This window comes from Sphaeramia orbicularis, chromosome 21, assembly GCF_902148855.1.
Source record: "Sphaeramia orbicularis chromosome 21, fSphaOr1.1, whole genome shotgun sequence".
NCBI lineage: Eukaryota > Metazoa > Chordata > Actinopteri > Kurtiformes > Apogonidae > Sphaeramia > Sphaeramia orbicularis.
In genome coordinates, this window is record NC_043977.1 from 117,501 (window position 1) to 132,702 (window position 15,202).

The 15,202-nt window shown below is 35.3% G+C and overlaps 1 pseudogene; it reads left to right on the forward strand.

The window, feature by feature from the left end:
* LOC115412218 (chondroitin sulfate synthase 2-like) overlaps positions 1 to 15,202 on the forward strand; it is a 66,196-nt pseudogene that overhangs the window by 44,081 nt on the left and 6,913 nt on the right.

Genomic DNA, 15,202 nt, shown 5'->3' on the forward strand with positions numbered 1-15,202 from the left:
CTGGTGTCCTGTTGTGGACTTCTGGAGTCCTGTTGTGGACTTCTGGTGTCCTGTTGTGGACTTTGGGTGTCCTGTTGTGGACTTCTGGTGTCCTGTTGTGGACTCTGGGTGTCCTGTTGTGGACTTCTGGTGTCCTGTTGTGGACTTCTGGTGTCCTGTTGTGGACTTCTGGAGTCCTGTTGTGGACTTCTGGTGTCCTGTTGTGGACTCTGGGTGTCCTGTTGTGGACTTCTGGAGTCCTGTTGTGGACTCTGGGTGTCCTGTTGTGGACTTCTGGTGTCCTGTTGTGGACTCTGGGTGTCCTGTTGTGGACTTCTGGTGTCCTGTTGTGGACTCTGGGTGTCCTGTTGTGGACTCTGGGTGTCCTGTTGTGGACTCTGGGTGTCCTGTTGTGGACTTCGGGTGTCCTGTTGTGGACTCTGGGTGTCCTGTTGTGGACTTTGGGTGTCCTGTTGTGGACTTTGGGTGTCCTGTTGTGGACTTCTGGTGTCCTGTTGTGGACTCTGGGTGTCCTGTTGTGGACTTCTGGTGTCCTGTTGTGGACTTCTGGTGTCCTGTTGTGGACTCTGGGTGTCCTGTTGTGGACTTCTGGTGTCCTGTTGTGGACTTCTGGTGTCCTGTTGTGGACTTTGGGTGTCCTGTTGTGGACTTTGGGTGTCCTGTTGTGGACTTCTGGTGTCCTGTTGTGGACTTTGGGTGTCCTGTTGTGGACTTCTGGTGTCCTGTTGTGGACTTCTGGTGTCCTGTTGTGGACTTTGGGTGTCCTGTTGTGGACTTTGGGTGTCCTGTTGTGGACTTCTGGTGTCCTGTTGTGGACTTCTGGTGTCCTGTTGTGGACTCTGGGTGTCCTGTTGTGGACTTCTGGTGTCCTGTTGTGGACTTTGGGTGTCCTGTTGTGGACTTCTGGTGTCCTGTTGTGGACTCTGGGTGTCCTGTTGTGGACTCTGGGTGTCCTGTTGTGGACTTCTGGTGTCCTGTTGTGGACTCTGGGTGTCCTGTTGTGGACTTCTGGAGTCCTGTTGTGGACTTTGGGTGTCCTGTTGTGGACTTCTGGAGTCCTGTTGTGGACTTTGGGTGTCCTGTTGTGGACTTCTGGTGTCCTGTTGTGGACTCTGGGTGTCCTGTTGTGGACTTCTGGACCTCATTAAAATGGCCTGGCTTCCACACTTTCCAAACTATATATTCATGCAGAAAATGAGCAACCCTTGGCTCTGACACTGACAGAAACAAACAGCCCAACAAAACAAATCTGGATCCTAAGCCTCAGGCTACAAAAACAATTACCAGGAAATCCATTTCTACATATACCACTTCCTCCACTTTTAATGACTCTATTAATGATAACATTCCATTCCAACACACTGTTGTCCACTGACTTTATTCTTTTGAGCAAAATGAGAGAAAACATTGTTTGGACAGAACTGGCCTGTTGTCATGACAGAGTAAATCTGCAGCACAAACTGTTTGGACCAAATTTAGGAGCAGATCAGGTTTGACTCTGTGGACGAATTCAACTGTTGCAGCGCTGACCTTTGACAAGATCAGTGTTTATGTTTGTTTACAAAGAATCTGTCCACACTGAAGACATCAGCAGGACACTTCAGACAGATTCACCATGAGACCAGTAACAGGTCAAAACCAGTAACAGGTCTAAACCAGTAACAGGTCTAAAAACCAGTAACAGGTCTAAAAACCAGTAACAGGCCGAAACCAGTAACAGGTCTAAAAACCAGTAACAGGCCTAAACCAGTAACAGGTCAAAACCAGTAACAGGTCTAAAAACCAGTAACAGGTCTAAACCAGTAACAGGTCTAAAAACCAGTAACAGGCCTAAACCAGTAACAGGTCAAAACCAGTAACAGGTCTAAAAACCAGTAACAGGTCTAAACCAGTAACAGGTCAAAACAAGTAACAGGTCTAAACCAGAAACAGGTCTAAAAACCAGTAACAGGGCAAAACCAGTAACAGGGCAAAACCAGTAACAGGTCAAAACCAGTAACAGGTCTAAACCAGTAACAGGTCAAAACCAGTAACAGGTCTAAAAACCAGTAACAGGTCTAAACCAGTAACAGGTCAAAACCAGTAACAGGTCTAAAAACCAGTAACAGGTCTAAACCAGTAACAGGTCAAAACCAGTAACAGGTCTAAACCAGTAACAGGTCTAAACCAGAAACAGGTCTAAACCAGTAACAGGTCTAAACCAGTAACAGGTCAAAACCAGTAACAGGTCTAAAAACCAGTAACAGGTCTAAACCAGAAACAGGTCAAAACGAGTAACAGGTCTAAACCAGTAACAGGTCTAAAAACCAGTAACAAGTCTAACCAGTAACAGGGCAAAACCAGTAACAGGTCTAAAAACCAGTAACAAGTCTAACCAGTAACAGGGCAAAACCAGTAACAGGTCTAAAAACCAGTAACAAGTCTAACCAGTAACAAGGCAAAACCAGTAACAGGTCAAACCCAGTAACAAGTCAAAAGCAGTAACAGGTGAAAACCATTAAGAAGTCAAAACCAGTAACAGGTGAAAACCATTAAGAAGTCAAAACCAGTAACAGGGCAAAACCAGTAACAGGTCTAAACCAGTAGCGGGTCAAAACCATTAAGAACTTAAAACCATTAAGAAGTCAAAACTAGTAACAGGTCAAAACCAGTAACAGGTCAAAACCAGTAACAGGTCAAAACCAGTAACAGGTCTAACCAGTAACAGGGCAAAACCAGCAACAGGTCTAAACCAGTAACAGGGCAAAACCAGTAACAGGTCAAAACCAATAACGGGTCAAAACCAGTAACAGGTCTAAACCAGTAACAGGTCAGAACCAGTAACAGGTCAGAACCAGTAACAGGTCAAAACCATTATGAGGTCAAAACCAGTAACAGGTCAAAACCATTAAGAACTTAAAACCATTAAGAAGTCAAAACTAGTCACAGGTCAAAACCAGAAACAGGGCTAAACCAGTAACAGGTCTAAACCAGTAACAGGGCTAAACCAGTAACAGGTCTAAACCAGTAACAGGGCAAAACCAGTAACAGGTCAAAACCAGTAACAGGGCAAAACCAGTAACAGGTCAAAACCAGTAACAGGGCTAAACCAGTAACAGGGCTAAACCAGTAACAGGGCTAAACCAGTAACAGGTCAAAACCAGAAACAGGGCAAAACCAGTAACAGGTCAAAACCAGTAACAGGGCTAAACCAGTAACAGGGCTAAACCAGTAACAGGTCTAAACCATTAAAAATGTTTCAAACAGATGCTTTCTCAAACGTGGTCCAAACAAACCAGCGGTTCCTCCCAGATGTCGGTGTGTGAATTCCTTCTGTCGTCAGTGGAGCTCTGAGCAGAACACACACAATGAACCCAGTAACTGAACAAATGAGGGCGCTTTCCTGCACTTTTCTAATTGAGGTGCCTCTGTGTTTGGTCTCCAGCGCTACGGCCCTGCTAGCCCTGTTAATGCACAGCTGATGCTTAATGACAGGTGTATTAAGTGATCATGGGATTTGAATGGCCACTTCTCCCCGGCTGTCAAAGGCTGAGTCTACAGGAAGGAGCCATCCGTCTGCCAAACCTCCAGCCGTCCGCCCAAACACGCTCAGCTTCACCAAGTTTCTGCTTTAGGACTTTGTTCTCTTTAGCTCGTCCAACAACACGCTCGATCGATTTTACACAACATCTGTGTCACTGTTCACGAACTCGCGCTGCAATTTTTTGATCAAAGTCACTTCAACAACCCTGTCATTTCTTTTTTTTTTTCTTCTTTTTTATTAGTGATAGTTAACAAGACAATGTGGACAGAAAAACAACAACACATAAACAAAGGGAAAATCAAACAAATAAACAAACAAAAACAACAACAGAGTATTGACAAACAATGACAACATCATATTACAATGAAAAAGATCAGAAATGTAAATAGCAACTAAACCAGATAGCTTGTTTAGGGACGATAAGGAAAAGGGGGAGAGGGGAGTTTGAATGAAAGAGAGAAAGAGAGAGGGGGAATAAGAATTATAGTAACTAGAAAAGCACTCGGACAGTGCAGACCACCCCCCCAATCACCACCAAAATTGAATCGTTTGTTCCTTGTGCCAGTATCAACATTTGCTGAAAATTTCATCCAAATCTGTCCATAGCTTTTTCAGTTATGTTGCTAACAAACAAACAAACAAACAAACCCTGGCAAAAACAGAACCTCCTTGGTGGAGGTAAAAACAAAAATATAGAACACTAATACCAGCAGCCTCATTTGTTAGTGTGATTGTGGCGGCGGTAGTGGCGGACGCAGTCACAATAAAACAATGAGGTAAATAATTGAATATTTGTAATAACGTATTTCTTATGTAAGCGTGAATTGAAAGGTAAAGGGGAGGGGCTTAAACAGACATAACACAGCTCAATGTGTCTTACTTATGATAGTTTATGGAGCTAATTAAAGTCCTTAATCCTTATTTTGCTTCATGTCCATGAGGAGTTCTCTGATTCAGACTCTGTGAACCAACAGCAGCTTTGATTCCCAGTGACAGCAGCCATCAGCTGATTGACACTTCAGGAACAGAAGAGTCCATCTGCACTGACAAAGTTTCCTAGACCTGCTCTCATACTGAAGGATCTGCACTTCAAAAAAAGACGCCTTTAGGAAAATTAAACTCAAAACAGGAGGAGACTTTTTATTTCATGGCAACAATCCAGAGAGGAAGAGCGAACAGGTCTTTCCACTGTGCGGAGGTAACGGACTGACATGAACAGGATGGAGTCGTAGAGGGTTGGCTCTTTTGTTCAGACACTAGCATGTACGCCGTGTGTTCAAACAATGAGAAGGTGGGATGAGGAGGCGGTTGGCTCACCTTTGACCCCTGCATCCAATAGGAAAGACGTAAAACTGCATTTCATCTTTCCTTTTCCTTCGGCAAAGAACATTTCTCACCGTGATTCTCATGGGGCGCCTTCTAAAACCCATCCAACACCCACATAAGTTCGATTTAAGACGTGCACGTCAGCCTCTAATAGCACACACTCCACTTTCTCCCAGTCTCCTGCCCTGGTGCTTGGTCGTTGGTTGTTGTACCTGTGATCGTCCCCTGGGGTATTAGTCTTGTGTGCGCTACAGCTGGAATACCCTACGGCGCCGCTGGGCCACGGGTCTACTGAACGCGTCGGGGTAGGCTACGGGTCAGGTTTTGTTCTCAGGGAAGTGTTATAAAATGCCAGAATGTTCATAGCAACAGCCCTCATATTCATCTCTTTCATATTCATTTATTCTTCGGATAAATGTATTCCTTTTCTCCAAGTAACTTCACACATTTCATCAAACCACATTTGAAATGCCAGTGGTTTCATTGATTTCCATTAGAGCAGTTCACGTCCCCTGGGAGAACACATAGCCAACGAACGGTCCGGTTGTTTCACACAGTCCAGTGGCTTCGGAGGTCACTGCCATCACTGATCCTTGCATACGTTTGGTCACTGCAAAAGGCGGGGCGACCTCAAGAAACAGAACAAAGTATGATGCACGTTAGCTCTTCAGGCTAACGTGGCTAATATTAGGGTTAGGGTCATTATGTCTGAACAGAATCGGAACACCTGGTACGGTAAACATCCTAGCTGTTGATGCTAACGTGGCTAATATTAGCTAGCACTGTACTAAAGCAGACAGTAAACATCTCACATGTTGACCGTGTGTCCTCATGTCCACAATCAGACTCATTTCTGGCTCCACTTTAGTTTTCATCTCTGTCCACATGAGGTCATACGATACTGTATCAAGCTGCTCTGTGAATCTTTATCTTATCCTGTACTTTGTGTTATTCTATTATGGACACATCTGTAGTTTTATTCTATTATGGACACATCTGTAGTTTTATTCTATTATGGACACATCTGTAGTTTTATTCTATTATGGACACATCTGTAGTTTTGTTCTATTATAGACACATCTGTAGTTTTATTCTATTATGGACACATCTGTAGTTTTGTTCTATTATAGACACATCTGTAGTTTTATTCTATTATGGACACATCTGTAGTTTTATTCTATTATGGACACATCTGTAGTTTTGTTCTATTATGGACACATCTGTAGTTTTATTCTATTATGGACACATCTGTAGTTTTATTCTATTATGGACACATCTGTAGTTTTATTCTATTATGGACACATCTGTAGTTTTGTTCTATTATGGACACATCTGTAGTTTGATTCTATTATGGACACATCTGTAGTTTTGTTCTATTATGGACACATCTGTAGTTTTGTTCTATTATGGACACATCTGTAGTTTTATTCTATTATGGACACATCTGTAGTTTTATTCTATTATGGACACATCTGTAGTTTTGTTCTATTATTGACACATCTGTAGTTTTATTCTATTATGGAAACATCTGTAGTTTTATTCTATTATGGACACATCTGCAGTTTTATTCTATTATGGACACATCTGTAGTTTTATTCTATTATGGACACATCTGTAGTTTTGTTCTATTATTGAAACATCTGTAGTTTTGTTCTATTATCGACACATCTGTAGTTTTATTCTATTATCGACACATCTGTAGTTTTATTCTAATATGGACACATCTGTAGTTTTATTCTATTACTGACACATCTGTATTTTATTCTATTATGGACACATCTGTAGTTTTGTTCTATTATGGACACATCTGTAGTTTTGTTCTATTATTGACACATATGTAGTTTTGTTCTATTATTGACACATATGTAGTTTTATTCTATTATGGACACATCTGTAGTTTTGTTCTATTATGGACACATCTGTAGTTTTGTTCTATTATGGACACATTTGTAGTTTTGTTCTATTATGGACACATCTGTAGTTTTATTCTATTATGGACACATCTGTAGTTTTATTCTATTATGGACACATCTGTAGTTTTGTTCTATTATGGACACATCTGTAGTTTTATTCTACTACTGACACATCTGTAGTTTTATTCTATTATGGACACATCTGTAGTTTTGTTCTATTATGGACACATCTGTAGTTTTATTCTACTACTGACACATCTGTAGTTTTATTCTATTATGGACACATCTGTAGTTTTATTCTATTATCGACATCTTTAGTATTGTTCTATTATGGACACATCTGTAGTTTTATTCTATTATGGACACATCTGTAGTTTTGTTCTATTATGGACACATCTGTAGTTTTGTTCTATTATTGACACATCTGTAGTTTGATTCTATTATTGACACATCTGTAGTTTTATTCTATTATTGACAAGTCTGTAGTTTTGTTCTATTAGTGACACGTCTGTAGTTTTGTTCTATTATCGACACATCTGTAGTTTTGTTCTATTATGGACACATCTGTAGTTTTGTTCTATTATGGACACATCTGTAGTTTTATTCTATTATGGACACATCTGTAATTTTGTTCTATTATGGACACATCTGTAGTTTTATTCTATTATGGACACATCTGTAGTTTTGTTCTATTATTGACACATCTGTAGTTTTATTCTATTATGGACACATCTGCAGTTTTATTCTATTATGGACACATCTGCAGTTTTGTTCTATTATCGACACATCTGTAGTTTTATTCTATTATCGACACATCTGTAGTTTTATTCTAATATGGACACATCTGTAGTTTTATTCTATTACTGACACATCTGTATTTTATTCTATTATGGACACATCTGTAGTTTTATTCTATTATGGACACATCTGTAGTTTTATTCTATTATGGACATATCTGTAGTTTTGTTCTATTATGGACACATCTGTAGTTTTGTTCTATTATTGAAACATCTGTAGTTTTGTTCTATTATTGACACATATGTAGTTTTATTCTATTATGGACACATCTGTAGTTTTGTTCTATTATGGACACATTTGTAGTTTTATTCTATTACTGACACATCTGTAGTTTTATTCTATTATTGACACATCTGTAGTTTTATTCTATTATGGAAACACCTGTAGTTTTGTTCTATTATGGACACATCTGTAGTTTTGTTCTATTATGGACACATCTGTAGTTTTGTTCTATTATGGACACATCTGTAGTTTTGTTCTATTATTGACACATCTGTAGTTTTGTTCTATTATTGACACATATGTAGTTTTATTCTATTATGGACACATCTGTAGTTTTGTTCTATTATGGACACATCTGTAGTTTTGTTCTATTATGGACACATTTGTAGTTTTATTCTATTATGGACACATCTGTAGTTTTATTCTATTATGGACACATCTGTAGTTTTATTCTATTATGGACACATCTGTAGTTTTGTTCTATTATGGACACATCTGTAGTTTTATTCTACTACTGACACATCTGTAGTTTTATTCTATTATGGACACATCTGTAGTTTTGTTCTATTATCGACACATCTGTAGTTTTATTCTATTATCGACATCTTTAGTATTGTTCTATTATGGACACATCTGTAGTTTTATTCTATTATGGACACATCTGTAGTTTTGTTCTATTATGGACACATCTGTAGTTTTGTTCTATTATTGACAAATCTGTAGTTTGATTCTATTATTGACACATCTGTAGTTTGATTCTATTATTGACAAGTCTGTAGTTTTGTTCTATTAGTGACACATCTGTAGTTTTGTTCTATTATGGACACATCTGTAGTTTTGTTCTATTATGGACACATCTGTAGTTTTGTTCTATTATGGACACATCTGTAGTTTTGTTCTATTATGGACACATCTGTAGTTTTGTTCTATTATGGACACATCTGTAGTTTTATTCTATTATGGACACATCTGTAGTTTTGTTCTATTATGGACACATCTGTAGTTTTATTCTATTATGGACACATCTGTAGTTTTGTTCTATTATCGACACATCTGTAGTTTTATTCTATTATGGACACATCTGCAGTTTTGTTCTATTATCGACACATCTGTAGTTTTATTCTATTATCGACACATCTGTAGTTTTATTCTAATATGGACACATCAGTAGTTTTATTCTATTACTGACACATCTGTATTTTATTCTATTATGGACACATCTGTAGTTTTGTTCTATTATGGACACATCTGTAGTTTTGTTCTATTATCGACACATCTGTAGTTTTGTTCTATTATTGACACATATGTAGTTTTGTTCTATTATTGACACATATGTAGTTTTATTCTATTATGGACACATCTGTAGTTTTATTCTATTATGGACACATCTGTAGTTTTGTTCTATTATGGACACATCTGTAGTTTTGTTCTATTATGGACACATTTGTAGTTTTATTCTATTATGGACACATCTGTAGTTTTATTCTATTATGGACACATCTGTAGTTTTGTTCTATTATGGACACATCTGTAGTTTTATTCTATTACTGACACATCTGTAGTTTTATTCTATTATGGACACATCTGTAGTTTTGTTCTATTATCGACACATCTGTAGTTTTATTCTATTATCGACATCTTTAGTATTGTTCTATTATGGACACATCTGTAGTTTTGTTCTATTATGGACACATCTCTAGTTTTGTTCTATTATGGACACATCTGTAGTTTTGTTCTATTATTGACACATCTGTAGTTTGATTCTATTATTGACACATCTGTAGTTTTAATCTATTATCGACAAGTCTGTAGTTTTGTTCTATTAGTGACACATCTGTAGTTTTGTTCTATTATCGACACATCTGTAGTTTTGTTCTATTATCGACACATCTGTAGTTTTGTTCTATTATCGACACATCTGTAGTTTTGTTCTATTATTGACACATATGTAGTTTTGTTCTATTATTGACACATATGTAGTTTTATTCTATTATGGACACATCTGTAGTTTTGTTCTATTATGGACACATCTGTAGTTTTGTTCTATTATGGACACATTTGTAGTTTTATTCTATTATGGACACATCTGTAGTTTTATTCTATTATGGACACATCTGTAGTTTTGTTCTATTATGGACACATCTGTAGTTTTATTCTATTACTGACACATCTGTAGTTTTATTCTATTATGGACACATCTGTAGTTTTGTTCTATTATCGACACATCTGTAGTTTTATTCTATTATCGACATCTTTAGTATTGTTCTATTATGGACACATCTGTAGTTTTGTTCTATTATGGACACATCTGTAGTTTTGTTCTATTATGGACACATCTGTAGTTTTGTTCTATTATTGACACATCTGTAGTTTTGTTCTATTATTGACACATATGTAGTTTTATTCTATTATGGACACATCTGTAGTTTTGTTCTATTATGGACACATCTGTAGTTTTGTTCTATTATGGACACATTTGTAGTTTTATTCTATTATGGACACATCTGTAGTTTTATTCTATTATGGACACATCTGTAGTTTTGTTCTATTATGGACACATCTGTAGTTATATTCTACTACTGACACATCTGTAGTTTTATTCTATTATGGACACATCTGTAGTTTTGTTCTATTATCGACACATCTGTAGTTTTATTCTATTATCGACATCTTTAGTATTGTTCTATTATGGACACATCTGTAGTTTTATTCTATTATGGACACATCTGTAGTTTTGTTCTATTATGGACACATCTGTAGTTTTGTTCTATTATTGACACATCTGTAGTTTGATTCTATTATTGACACATCTGTAGTTTGATTCTATTATTGACAAGTCTGTAGTTTTGTTCTATTAGTGACACATCTGTAGTTTTGTTCTATTATCGACACATCTGTAGTTTTGTTCTATTATGGACACATCTGTAGTTTTGTTCTATTATGGACACATCTGTAGTTTTGTTCTATTATGGACACATCTGTAGTTTTGTTCTATTATGGACACATCTGTAGTTTTGTTCTATTATGGACACATCTGTAGTTTTGTTCTATTATGGACACATCTGTAGTTTTGTTCTATTATGGACACATCTGTAGTTTTATTCTATTATGGACACATCTGTAGTTTTGTTCTATTATGGACACATCTGTAGTTTTATTCTATTATGGACACATCTGTAGTTTTGTTCTATTATTGACACATCTGTAGTTTTATTCTATTATGGACACATCTGCAGTTTTATTCTATTATGGACACATCTGCAGTTTTGTTCTATTATCGACACATCTGTAGTTTTATTCTATTATCGACACATCTGTAGTTTTATTCTAATATGGACACATCAGTAGTTTTATTTTATTACTGACACATCTGTATTTTATTCTATTATGGACACATCTGTAGTTTTGTTCTATTATGGACACATCTGTAGTTTTGTTCTATTATCGACACATCTGTAGTTTTGTTCTATTATTGACACATCTGTAGTTTTGTTCTATTATTGACACATATGTAGTTTTGTTCTATTATTGACACATATGTAGTTTTATTCTATTATGGACACATCTGTAGTTTTATTCTATTATGGACACATCTGTAGTTTTGTTCTATTATGGACACATTTGTAGTTTTATTCTATTATGGACACATCTGTAGTTTTATTCTATTATGGACACATCTGTAGTTTTATTCTATTAGTGACACATCTGTAGTTTTATTCTATTATGGACACATCTGTAGTTTTGTTCTATTATCGACACATCTGTAGTTTTATTCTATTATCGACATCTTTAGTATTGTTCTATTATGGACACATCTGTAGTTTTGTTCTATTATGGACACATCTCTAGTTTTGTTCTATTATGGACACATCTGTAGTTTTGTTCTATTATTGACACATCTGTAGTTTGATTCTATTATTGACACATCTGTAGTTTTATTCTATTATTGACAAGTCTGTAGTTTTGTTCAATTAGTGACACATCTGTAGTTTTGTTCTATTATCGACACATCTGTAGTTTTGTTCTATTATCGACACATCTGTAGTTTTGTTCTATTATCGACACATCTGTAGTTTTGTTCCATTATTGACACATATGTAGTTTTGTTCTATTATTGACACATATGTAGTTTTATTCTATTATGGACACATCTGTAGTTTTGTTCTATTATGGACACATCTGTAGTTTTGTTCTATTATGGACACATTTGTAGTTTTATTCTATTATGGACACATCTGTAGTTTTATTCTATTATGGACACATCTGTAGTTTTGTTCTATTATGGACACATCTGTAGTTTTATTCTATTACTGACACATCTGTAGTTTTATTCTATTATGGACACATCTGTTGTTTTGTTCTATTATCGACACATCTGTAGTTTTATTCTATTATGGACACATCTGTAGTTTTATTCTATTATGGACACATCTGTAGTTTTGTTCTATTATAGACACATCTGTAGTTTTATTCTATTATGGACACATCTGTAGTTTTGTTCTATTATGGACACATCTGTAGTTTTATTCTATTATGGACACATCTGTAGTTTTATTCTATTATGGACACATCTGTAGTTTTGTTCTATTATGGACACATCTGTAGTTTTATTCTATTATGGACACATCTGTAGTTTTATTCTATTATGGACACATCTGTAGTTTTATTCTATTATGGACACATCTGTAGTTTTGTTCTATTATGGACACATCTGTAGTTTGATTCTATTATGGACACATCTGTAGTTTTGTTCTATTATGGACACATCTGTAGTTTTATTCTATTATGGACACATCTGTAGTTTTATTCTATTATGGACACATCTGTAGTTTTGTTCTATTATTGACACATCTGTAGTTTTATTCTATTATGGAAACATCTGTAGTTTTATTCTATTATGGACACATCTGCAGTTTTATTCTATTATGGACACATCTGTAGTTTTATTCTATTATGGACACATCTGTAGTTTTGTTCTATTATTGAAACATCTGTAGTTTTGTTCTATTATCGACACATCTGTAGTTTTATTCTATTATCGACACATCTGTAGTTTTATTCTAATATGGACACATCTGTAGTTTTATTCTATTACTGACACATCTGTATTTTATTCTATTATGGACACATCTGTAGTTTTGTTCTATTATGGACACATCTGTAGTTTTGTTCTATTATTGACACATATGTAGTTTTGTTCTAATATTGACACATATGTAGTTTTATTCTATTATGGACACATCTGTAGTTTTGTTCTATTAGGGACACATCTGTAGTTTTGTTCTATTATGGACACATTTGTAGTTTTGTTCTATTATGGACACATCTGTAGTTTTATTCTATTATGGACACATCTGTAGTTTTATTCTATTATGGACACATCTGTAGTTTTGTTCTATTATGGACAAATCTGTAGTTTTATTCTACTACTGACACATCTGTAGTTTTATTCTATTATGGACACATCTGTAGTTTTGTTCTATTATGGACACATCTGTAGTTTTATTCTACTACTGACACATCTGTAGTTTTATTCTATTATGGACACATCTGTAGTTTTATTCTATTATCGACATCTTTAGTATTGTTCTATTATGGACACATCTGTAGTTTTATTCTATTATGGACACATCTGTAGTTTTGTTCTATTATGGACACATCTGTAGTTTTGTTCTATTATTGACACATCTGTAGTTTGATTCTATTATTGACACATCTGTAGTTTTATTCTATTATTGACAAGTCTGTAGTTTTGTTCTATTAGTGACACGTCTGTAGTTTTGTTCTATTATCGACACATCTGTAGTTTTGTTCTATTATGGACACATCTGTAGTTTTGTTCTATTATGGACACATCTGTAGTTTTATTCTATTATGGACACATCTGTAATTTTGTTCTATTATGGACACATCTGTAGTTTTATTCTATTATGGACACATCTGTAGTTTTGTTCTATTATTGACACATCTGTAGTTTTATTCTATTATGGACACATCTGCAGTTTTGTTCTATTATCGACACATCTGTAGTTTTATTCTATTATCGACACATCTGTAGTTTTATTCTAATATGGACACATCTGTAGTTTTATTCTATTACTGACACATCTGTATTTTATTCTATTATGGACACATCTGTAGTTTTATTCTATTATGGACACATCTGTAGTTTTGTTCTATTATGGACACATCTGTAGTTTTGTTCTATTATTGACACATCTGTAGTTTTGTTCTATTATTGACACATATGTAGTTTTATTCTATTATGGACACATCTGTAGTTTTGTTCTATTATGGACACATTTGTAGTTTTATTCTATTACTGACACATCTGTAGTTTTATTCTATTATTGACACATCTGTAGTTTTATTCTATTATGGAAACACCTGTAGTTTTGTTCTATTATGGACACATCTGTAGTTTTGTTCTATTATGGACACATCTGTAGTTTTGTTCTATTATGGACACATCTGTAGTTTTGTTCTATTATTGACACATCTGTAGTTTTGTTCTATTATTGACACATATGTAGTTTTATTCTATTATGGACACATCTGTAGTTTTGTTCTATTATGGACACATCTGTAGTTTTGTTCTATTATGGACACATTTGTAGTTTTATTCTATTATGGACACATCTGTAGTTTTATTCTATTATGGACACATCTGTAGTTTCATTCTATTATGGACACATCTGTAGTTTTGTTCTATTATGGATGCATCTGTAGTTTTATTCTACTACTGACACATCTGTAGTTTTATTCTATTATGGACACATCTGTAGTTTTGTTCTATTATCGACACATCTGTAGTTTTGTTCTATTATTGAAACATCTGTAGTTTTGTTCTATTATTGACACATATGTAGTTTTATTCTATTATGGACACATCTGTAGTTTTGTTCTATTATGGACACATTTGTAGTTTTATTCTATTACTGACACATCTGTAGTTTTATTCTATTATTGACACATCTGTAGTTTTATTCTATTATGGAAACACCTGTAGTTTTGTTCTATTATGGACACATCTGTAGTTTTGTTCTATTATGGACACATCTGTAGTTTTGTTCTATTATGGACACATCTGTAGTTTTGTTCTATTATTGACACATCTGTAGTTTTGTTCTATTATTGACACATATGTAGTTTTATTCTATTATGGACACATCTGTAGTTTTGTTCTATTATGGACACATCTGTAGTTTTGTTCTATTATGGACACATTTGTAGTTTTATTCTATTATGGACACATCTGTAGTTTTATTCTATTATGGACACATCTGTAGTTTTATTCTATTATGGACACATCTGTAGTTTTGTTCTATTATGGACACATCTGTAGTTTTATTCTACTACTGACACATCTGTAGTTTTATTCTATTATGGACACATCTGTAGTTTTGTTCTATTATCGACA